This window comes from Oryctolagus cuniculus, chromosome 1, assembly GCF_964237555.1.
Source record: "Oryctolagus cuniculus chromosome 1, mOryCun1.1, whole genome shotgun sequence".
Classification (NCBI taxonomy): domain Eukaryota; kingdom Metazoa; phylum Chordata; class Mammalia; order Lagomorpha; family Leporidae; genus Oryctolagus; species Oryctolagus cuniculus.
In genome coordinates this window covers 43,371,143-43,381,500 of record NC_091432.1, presented here as the reverse complement: position 1 = coordinate 43,381,500, position 10,358 = coordinate 43,371,143, and the positions used below count along the sequence as shown (strand labels likewise).

Below are 10,358 nucleotides of genomic sequence, written 5' to 3'. Positions count from 1 at the left end.
TTATATATAAAATAATATATATAATGTATATATAATATATGTTATATATTATATATATGATAAGGATATATATATATATAATACATCCATTAGAGAAGAGGGAAGGTCTCAAATATCTAAATTCTTACCTCAAGAATCCCAAGAATTAGAGCAAAGTAAACCAAAACACAAGTAGAAGGAAAGATAGAATGATTGGTAAAAATGAATTAACTTGAAGAGAAAATCAGTGAGACAAAGTGCAGTTCATTTAAAAATAGAAATAAAATTGAAAAACTGTTGACAAGACTGACAAAGAAAATGGTAGACAAAACTTAGTAATTTCTTGAGCATCATAAACTACCACAACTCACAATATCAGACAAATAATTTGACTGCAACTATAAGGAAATTGAAATAAAAATTTAAAAATTTGCCAAGCACAGTTTCATTGAATAATGTAGTGTATACTTAAAGAAGGATTATCAATAATTCTATATGATCTCCTCCAGAAAATAGAAGTTGAGGGAAGGAAGACTTTCCAATTAATTTGATCAAAACTAAGATGTGGCAGAATATAAGAGGAAATTAGGGGCCAGTATTCCTCAAAGCTATAGATGCAAAATATTTTAATATTTGCTAATATGGCTCAGCAACATGTATCATTTTATATACTATGACAAATTGTGATTAATTATAGGGATACAAGGTAAGTTCAATATTTTTTAAAAAATCAGTCCATGTAAAGCACCACAGTAACAGACTAGGATGAAAAAAATTCACATGATCATTCCAACCAATGTAGACAAATCGTTGGACAAAACTCAGTGCTCTAAGTGTTACAGAAGTAGAGGTGAACTACCTCAATTTATTCAAGGCTATTAACAACACACCTCTAGCTAACTTGATACTTAATGTTATAGACTAAATGCTTTCTCTGATTGGGGATATGGAGGTGCAGTAGGGACTCAAACTCATGTACTTCATTATGGGGTGTGAGTGCTCCAACTGGCTTCTTCACTTGATCTTAGCCAAAATACCAAGAAGCGATTCCAAGTGGCTTCTTAACCCCTTTACTCTTGTTGAGTTTTGAGAATTCTTTATATACATTAGACACTAGTTATTTGTTAAATCCATGGCTTGCAAATATTTTTTACCCAGTCTGTGCTTCAAATAAATACATCATTTAAAATAATTATCTATAGAAATTGGACAAAGGGGCTCCTGCCACAGGGCCACGAGGACTGAAGCAACTGGGACTCTCCTTCCTCTGATCCCAGACCTAGGCCCGGTGAAACTAGAGAACAGGTGCACTCCACCACTGCCCTCACTGTGGTGCTGTTGGCAACAGCAGTCTAAAAAAGCACAAAAGCAGGGAAGGCCATTATTTCTCTACAGTTTTGGAAATGACCTGAACTCTGATTGAGGGCTTGTCCAGAGCTTTTCCAAAGGTGATGATCACTGGGAAACGACATACATTGGTTGAAACAGAGAATGTGAAATACATCTAGCAGCCTATGGAGAAACTGTGCATGATAGTGATCACTGCCAAAAGCAGCAATATTTTAGATTTGGAAACTGAGACTCTTCTCAAAAGTAATCTCTGAATATTGTCAAACCTTAGAAGAGAATGAATTATCTGAGCACTGTTTTGATTTGATTTTTGCTTTTGATGAAATTGTTACTTTGGAATATTGGGAGAATGTTAAGTTGTCACAGACAGGAGCCTTCACAGAAATGGATTCTCCTGTGGAGAAGGTGTTTAGAGCAGTCAGAGAGACTCTAGAATGTGAAGCCAAGGCTGAAATGAGGTATAAAGCAAAGGAATGATAACAGACCCAAAGAGATGCAAAGGCCTGGCAAAAAAGCACGAGAATTTGGGGATTTGGAAGCTCTGCAGTGTCTGGAGGCAGCTCAGTTACCATGATCACAGAGACCATCATTGAAACTGATAAACCAAAGATAGCACCTACATCAGATAGGTCTTCGGGCCCCAGCAAGGCTTTGAAACTTTGAGCCAAAGATAATTTTGTGCACAAATTGAAATCTGAAGGTAAAATTATCATGTCCTCCAGTACAGGCAAATATACTTTGGAGGCAATCAAAATGCATGCTTCACCCACTAAAAAGGAAAGTGTTCATATGAAGATTGAAGAAAAGATCACACTAAATTGTGGATGAGATGGAGGATTATAGAATATAGAGTTACATGAGATGATCATGCTTAAGATCACAGATGACAAATTTGGCTAAATTTGTCTTCATGTGGGAAATAAAGATAAGAAATGGGCATAACTACAGACCCATCCCAATGTGGATAAATCTTTTCATTGCAGAGTCTCTAATTGGCTTAAAGAATCCAGAGAAGTTATTTCCTATCAACAGTGATGTAGGGGTTCTAAAGTGGAGACTACAAACCATAGAGGAATCTTTTATTCCACTGGCAATTTCTAGCCTTCAGAGAGTGGAAATGGCTGTGATATCAAAAGAGAATATGAGCTACAAGAAGATAATCACCATTCCACTCCCATCTGATGCCCCACCTGTGATTGGCGAGATCGATGGGGAATATCAACATGACAGTCCATGAAATACCTTGGGTGGTGCCTGCCAGTATTCAAGTTTCCTGATCTCCCCCAACCAAATTACTGTAACATACAGGTTACGAAAGTGACTCAGAGAGATAGTACAGTTCCATCTGATTTTCTGCAGAGAACATTTTCCTAGTGGCTAAGTACAAAACTCAGTAAAATGAAGGAGAGGAGCCAAAAGGGAAAATCTTGAAATCAGTAAAGAAGCTGACGGGACCAGCGCTGTGAAGCAGGGGGTTAAAGCCCTGGCCTGAAGTGCCAGCATCCCATATGGGCCCGGGGTTCTAGTCCCGGCTGCTTCGCTTCCGATCCAGCTCTCTGCTATGGCCTGGGAAAGCAGTAGAAGATGGCTCAGGTCCTTGGGCCCCTGCACCAACATGGGGGACCCATAAGAAGCTTCTGGCTCCTGGCTTTGGATTGACGCAGCTCTGGCCATTGCGGCCATCTGGGGAGTGAATCAACGGATGGAAGACCTCTCTCTCTCTCTGTCTCTACCTCTCTCTGTAACTGTCTTTCAAATAAATAAAATAAATATTTAAACAAATAAAGAAGCTGACATTGGCTAAAGAGTTTTTCCAAATTTAAAGCCATTGGAGACCTTATTTCCCTTCTAATACAATGCAGGATTCTCTGTGTGAAAAGACCCTCAGCTCACCCACAGTGCTTCAGTATCATAGAGACATTCTTTGAAAGAGAAATGACACAGACTTAAAGAGAAAGGCTACTTATACCTTTTGCAGATTTAGCTGGCCAGCAGGAACGCAAACTTTCCAGAGAATGCCCCAAATTAAACACCTCCCAAATTGCTACTTTATTCTAGTCCCTAAATATAGATACATTTCACAATTTGTTTCAAAAAGATTTTCTTTGTAGAAGATTTTAATGTTTCATTCTCCTTAAATTATCTTCAGTTTTTTCTTTCCATACATTCTGTCAAGCACCGGGATCAGCTTTATATACTCATTGTAATGGTTTGTCATTTCTGGAAAACATTTAACCCATTCTTGGTTTTTGGACTATGCAGGTGAACTGCATAACAAGAATGAGGTGCAAAAGTTAAAAGCTGTGGTGATCTTTTGTCATTTTCACTTATCCATTCATCCTTCCATTTCTTTGACAGGTTATCCTTTTAAGACCCATCTCTCCAGTTTAGAATAATGCTGTGAATCCCATTCATGTCAATATTAATGATAGCTGAGTTGCAGCTTTCAAATCGCAGCCATCCCTTCAAAGATGTCTTAGAATAGAAAGGTTATGTCCATTCACACCCAACTGCAATCATGTCCACTACCAATGCTACCCGGGTTTCCGATTATCCACATTTTGAGTACTTAAGCTAAAACATAACAGTTGGCAGTCTTTGTAATCTGTTCACATTCCTCAAGCTTATCACCCACCTATTCCTGGTTGCTCTGTAATCAGTATTCTCCTTTCTAGCAGAAATGTGGAGAGTGGGGGTTCAGGGGCTTTCTATACCAATCTCATTGGCTCTGAACTATCAAACACACTCTATTTCTACCACTAGATTTTCAGCATTTCATTTGCTATGTGGGGATTACCTATGTATATCCCATTTTCTTTCACCTTGCCTGACACTTTCCACCTATCTCTTCTGATCTCTGAAATCCTTTCTTCCCCACTGAGTGTAGTAGTGAGTTGTGTATGAGTTTTGTAGTGAGTGTGTAGTGAGTTGTGTAGTGAGTGTGTAGTGAGCTGCTTCTCAGCTCCATCTGTCATCCATTACTTTTTCAATCAGCCAGCCCAATATTTGCTTTTAAACCACTATAGCACTTAGAATGGTGGGTGAGGCATTGCTGGGAGGATGTAGGCACTGACAGTGGGAAGACAGATGATATAGATGATTTGCACCTCCAGCCTGCTGTAGACTATTACTCTCACTCTGAAAGGCACCTGGCCCTCTCTGCAGAGTACACTGCACTTGGAGCAAAGTAGTCACACACAAATGGCCTGGGATGGAATTCTATGACAAAGAATTTTCTGGCTTTTCCCTGATTGCATTAAGGAAGAAGTCTTATCTCCAGCTTAGTTTCCACATGAGGCTTTCTGAGGAAGGGAGCTGGGAAAAGAAGTCTGTCATGCAGTCAAGTAGCCAATAAATATTTAAAAATATTTTTGTTTATATAAGGTGAACAAATTTCATATATTTCATATATACAGATTTAAGAGCATAATACTTCCCACCCTACCCTCCCACCCACCCATGCTCCCACTTTTACTTCTCCTTCCTTTATTAATTTTCTTCTAATTTTACAATTACATGCTTTAAGTTTACTTTATAACCACAAGCTTAACCCTCAACTGCACAAAAACATTCAACAAGTATTGAGTAGAAAAAACACTATGTCTCAAGTGTATAGCCTAGAGCTGTAAACAATAATCAAATCTTAAAATGTCAATTTTGCTCATATACATTGCATTTTTGTACTCTGTATATTATTTATTACTAATCAGGGAAAACCTACAATGTGTATTTTTGGGACTAACATTTCATTAAGCATAATGGTTTATTAATCCATTTTTGGGAGTTCTTTGTATGATTTTCAAGTGCCAATTTCACAAAAACTTTTTCTGAAATTACTTTTGAGGCAGTATTTAAATTAAGAGATGCTTCATAACATTGTAAAATACATAGGGAATATAACAAATGCTACTGAGGCAATAGAAATCAAAGCACTCATATTTTGCTAGCATGAATGTGTAATATACAGACACTTCGGAAATTCTTTTTTGCTATAAAAATGCAATTACACAGGAAGTTTCTGTATAATGCATCAATTGCACTTCTTGAGATTTATCTAAAAGAAATTAAAATGTAAGTTAAATAATGATATAAATCAGGGTTTTGAAGCTTACATAGTTGAAATCACTTTCTCAAAGTTGCAGAGCAGGAAAAAGGACAGAACTGACTTCTCATTAAATCCACTGACTAAGCTCCTGTCACTCTTTGGGTTAAGTGCCTATGTGCAATATAGATAATAAATTATTTTATGTAAATGCATAATTACCAGAATTGTTTTTATTGAAACAATTTTTTAATCATTTCAGCTTTCTTCCCTTAATCTTCATGTGTGTCCACTAGATTTCAGCATTTCTTCTCAGAAAAACTTTGTAGGGGCGGGTGCTGTGGCATAACAGGTTAAGCCACCACCTGCAATGTTGGTGTCCTAAATAGGCACAGGTTCAAGTCCTGGTTGTTCCACTTCCAATCCAGCTCCTTGCTAATGAGTCTGGGAAAGCAGTGGAAGATGGCTCAAGTCCTTCAGCTCCTGCACCCGTGTGGGAGACCAATGGGGCTCCTGGCTCCTAGCTTTAGTTTGGCCCAGCCCTGGCCATTGTGGCCATTTGAGGAGTGAACCAGCAGATGGAAAATCTTTTTCTGTATATCTCTCCACCTCTCTCTCTGTAACTTTTATTTTTTTTTAACTTTTATTTAATGAATATAAATTTCCAAAGTACAGCTTATGGATTACAATGGCTTCCCCCCCATAACTTCCCTCCCACCCGCAAACCTCCCCTTTCCCACTCCCTCTCCCCTTCCATTCACATCAAGATTCATTTTTGATTCTCTTTATATACAGAAGATCAGTTTAGCATACATTAAGTAAAGATTTCAACAGTTTGCTCCCACACAGAAACATAAAGTGAAAAATAATAGACGATTTTTTTAAATGATGATGAAATCAGATCAGACCTATTGTCATGTTTAATCCCAGTGAGAGTCAAGTTGGGAATTGATAATTTCTTCCTCCTCCTCCTCTTCTTCTTCTTCTTCTTCTTCTTCTTCTTCTTCTTCTTCTTCTTTACAGAAGATCAGTTTAGTATACATTAAGTAAAGATTTCAACAGTATGCACGCCCATAGAAACACAAAATGAAATATATTGTTTGAGTACTCGTTATAGCATTAAGTCTCAATGTACAGCACATTAAGGACAGAGATCCTACATGAGGAGTAAGTGCACAGTGACTCCCGTTGTTGACTTTACAAATTGACACTCCTGTTTATGGCATCAGTAATCTCCCTATGCACCAGTCATGAGTTTCCAAGGCTATGGAAGCCCCTTGAGTTCTCTGACTCTTATCTTGTTTAGACAAGGTCATAGTCAAAGTGGAGGTTCTCTCCTCCCTTCAGGGAAAGGTACCTCCTTCTTTGAAGACCTGTTCTTTCCGCTGGGATCTCACTCACAGAGATCTTTCATTTAGTTTTTTTTTTTTTTTTTTTTTTTTTTGCCAGAGTATCTTGGCTTTCCATGCCTGAAATACTCTCATGGGCTTTTCAGCCAGATCCGAATGCCTTTAGGGCTGATTCTGAGGCCAGAGTGCTATTTAGGACATCTGCCATTCTATGAGTCTGCTGAGTATCTCGCTTCCCATGTTGGATCACTCTCCCCTTTATTTATTCTATCGGTTAGTGTTAGCAGGTACTAGACTTGTTTATGTGCTTCCTTTGACTCTTAGTCCTTTCATTATGATCATTTGTGAACTGAAATTGATCACTTGGAATAGTGAGATGGCATTGGTACATGCCACCTTGATGGGATTAAATTGGAGTCCCCTGGTATGTTTCTAACTCTACCATTTGGGGCAAGTCAGTTTGAGCATGTCCCAAATTGTACATCTCTTCCCTCTCTTATTCCCACTCTTATGTTTAACAGGGATCACATTTCAGTTAAATTTCAACACTTAAGAATAACTGTGTATTAATTACAGAATTAAACCAGTCATATTAAGTAGAAGAGACAAAAAAAAAAAACAACTACTAAAAGGGATAATGAATTAACTTGTCCATTAACAGTCAGGGCTATGCTGATCAAGTCACCATTTCTCATAGTGTCCATTTCACTTCAACAGGTTTCCTTTTTGGTGTTCAGTCAGTTGTCACCGATCAGGGAGAACATATGGTATTTGTCCCTTGGGACTGGCTTATTTCACTCAGCATGATGTGTTCCAGATTCCTGCATTTTTTTGCAAATGACCGGATTTCATTGTTTCTTACTGCGGTATAGTATTCTAAAGAGTACATATCCCATAATTTCTTTATCCAGTCTACCGTTGATGGGCATTTAGGTTGGTTCCAGGTCTTGGCTATTGTGAATTGTGCTGCAATAAACATTAGGGTGCAGACCGCTTTTTTGTTTGCCAATTTAAATTCCTTTGGGTAAATTCCAAGGAGTGGGATGGCTGGGTCGAACGGTAGGGTTATCTTCAGGTTTCTTTGGAATCTCCAAACTGACTTCCACAGTGGCTTGACCAGTTTGCATTCCCACTAACAGTGGGTTAGTGTCCCTTTTTCCCCACATCCTCGCCAGCATCTGTTGTTGGTAGATTTCTGTATGTGAGCCATTCTAACCGGGGTGAGGTGAAACCTCACTGTGGTTTTGATTTGCATTTCCCTGATTGCTAGTGACCTTGAACATTTTTTCATGTGTCTGTTGGCCATTTGGATTTCCTCTTTTGAAAAATGTCTATTGAGGTCCTTGGCCCATCTCTAAAGTGGGTTGTTGGTTTTTTTTTTTTTTTTTTTTTTTTGTGGGGTTTCTTGATCTCTTTGTAGATTCTGGTTATTAACCATTTATCAATTGCATAGTTTTCAAATATTTTTTTCCCATTCTGTCAGTTGCCTCTTCACTTTCCTGACTGTTTCTTTTGCAGTACAGAAACTTATCAATTTGATGCAATCCCAATAGTTGCTTTTGGCTTTGACTTCCTGTGCCTCCCGGGTCTTTTCCAGAAATTCTTTGCCTGTGCCAATATCTTGAAGGGTTTCTCCAATGTTCTCTAGTAACTTGATGGTGTCAGGTCGTAGATTTAGGTCTTTAATCCATGTTGAGTGAATTTTTGTGTAAGGTGTAAGGTAGGGGTCTTGCTTCATGCTTCTGCATGTTGAAATCCAGTTTTCCCAGTACCATTTATTGAATACACTGTCATTGCTCCAGGAATTGGTTTTAGATCCTTGATCAAATATAAGTTGGCTGTAGATGTTTGGGTTGATTTCTGGTGTGTCTACTCTGTTCCATTGGTCTATCCATCTGTTTCTGTACCAGTACCATGCTGTTTTGATAACGACTGCCCTGTAGTATGTCCTGAAGTCTGGTATTGTGATGCCTCCGGCTTTGTTTTTGTTGTACAAGATTGCTTTAGCTATTCGAGGTCTCTTGTGCCTCCATATGAATTTCAGCATCATTTTTTCTAGATCTGAGAAGAATATCTTTGGTATCTTGATTGGGATTGCATTGAATCTATAAATTGCTTTTGGGAGAATGGACATTTTGATGATGTTGATTCTTCCAATCCATGAGCATGGCAGATTTTTCCATTTTTTGGTATCCTCTTCTATTTCTTTCTTTAAGATTTTGTAATTCTCATCGTAGAGATCTTTAACATCCTTGGTTAAGTTTATTCCAAGGTATTTGATTGTTTTTGTAGCTATTGTGAAAGGGATTGATCTTAGCAGTTCTTTCTCAGCCATGGCATTGCTTGTGTATACAAAGGCTGTTGATTTTTGTGCAGTGATTTCATATCCTGCTACTTTCTCAAACTCTTCTATATGTTCCAATATTCTCTTAGTAGAGTTCTTTGAATTCCCTAAGTAAGGAATCATATCCTCTGCAAAGAGGGATAGTTTGACTTCTTCCTTCCCAATTTCTATCCCTTTAATTTCCTTTTCTTGCCTAATAGCTCTGGCTAAAACTTTCAGAAATATATTGAATAGCAGTGGTGAGAGTGGGCATCCCTGTCTGGTACCAGATCTCAGTGGAAATGCTTCTAACTTGTCCCCATTCAAGAGGATGCTGGCCGTGGGTTTTTCATAAATTACTTTGATTGTATTGAGGAATGTTCCTTCCATACCCAGTTTGCATAGATTTTTCATCATGAAAGGGTGTTGAATTTTATCGAATGCTTTCTCGGCGTCTATTGAGATAATCATATGGTTTTTCTTCTGCAGTCTGTTAATGTGATGAATCACATTGATTGATTTGCGAATGTTGAACCATCCCTGAGTACCAGGGATAAATCCCACTTGGTCTGGGTGGATGATCTTTTTGATGTGTTGTTTCATTCTATTGGCCAGAATTTTATTGAGGACTTTTGTGTCTATGTTCATCAGGGATATTGGTCTATAATTTTCTTTCAGTGCTGCATCTTTCTCTGGCTTAGGGATTAAGGTGATGCTGGCTTCATAGAAAGAATTTGGGAGGATTCCCTGTTTTTTGATTGTTCTGAATAGTTTTAGAAGAATTGAAGTTAGTTCTTCTTTAAATGTCTGGTAGAATTCAGCAGTGAATCCATCTGGTCCTGGGCTTTTTCTTTGTTGGGAGGGCCTTTATTACTGTTTCAATTTCTGTTTCAGTTATGGGTCTATTTAGGTTTTCTATGTCTTCATGGTTCAATTTAGGTAGATTGCATGTGTCCAGGAATCTATCCATTTCTGATAGATTTTTTTGTTTGCTGCCATACAAGTCCTTTTAGTAATTTCTGATGATTCTTTTTATTTCTGTGGTGTCTGTTGTTACGTTTCCTTTTTCATCTCTGATTTTTTGATTTTAGCCTTTTCTTTTTTTAGTTAGTTGAGCCAATGGGGTGTCAATTTTGTTTATTTTTTCAAAAAACCAGCTCTTCGCTTGGCTGATTTTGTGTAATGTTTTTTTGGATTCAATCCTGTTAATTTCTTCTCTGATTTTAATTATTTCTCTTCTCCTACTAGATTTGGGTCTGGTTTGCTGCAGTTTTTCTAGGTCCTTGAGATGCGCTGAAAGCTCATTTATTTGGTG

The 10,358-nt window shown here is 37.9% G+C and overlaps 1 pseudogene; it reads left to right on the top strand.

Annotated features, from left to right (window-relative positions):
- The first annotated feature begins 242 nt into the window (after positions 1 to 242).
- Positions 243 to 2,703, top strand: LOC103351726 (coatomer subunit delta pseudogene; annotated as a pseudogene).
- Positions 2,704 to 10,358: the final 7,655 nt, after the last annotated feature.